The 250-nt window shown below is 38.0% G+C and overlaps 1 protein-coding gene across 1 annotated transcript in view; it reads right to left on the bottom strand.

Annotated features, from left to right (window-relative positions):
* LOC119585957 (innexin shaking-B-like) overlaps window positions 1-250 on the bottom strand; it is a 6,136-nt gene that overhangs the window by 890 nt on the left and 4,996 nt on the right. The window lies entirely within an intron of this gene.

Below are 250 nucleotides of genomic sequence, written 5' to 3'. Positions count from 1 at the left end.
TTACTTTTCCTCATTTGCTTTCTTTTATTTTGGGAAGAAAGTACACCTGCCACTCAGAGTGAAGAAGAGAATGAAAGAATTCCTTGAGGCGTCATTAAGTCAGTCCTTTCTTGAGTCATCCTTGAGTGAGGGGCAGTCTTAAGGCTTTCAAAGACTACGTTTCATGTTTTCCTATTTTGCTTTTGCTTTATAGATTTCTCTGCCTCTTTTTTCTATCTCTCTTTCCTTTTGGCTCTCTTTAAGTGCTGAT

This window comes from Penaeus monodon, chromosome 20 (genome assembly GCF_015228065.2).
Source record: "Penaeus monodon isolate SGIC_2016 chromosome 20, NSTDA_Pmon_1, whole genome shotgun sequence".
NCBI lineage: Eukaryota > Metazoa > Arthropoda > Malacostraca > Decapoda > Penaeidae > Penaeus > Penaeus monodon.
This window is presented reverse-complemented; position numbering and strand designations above follow the sequence as displayed.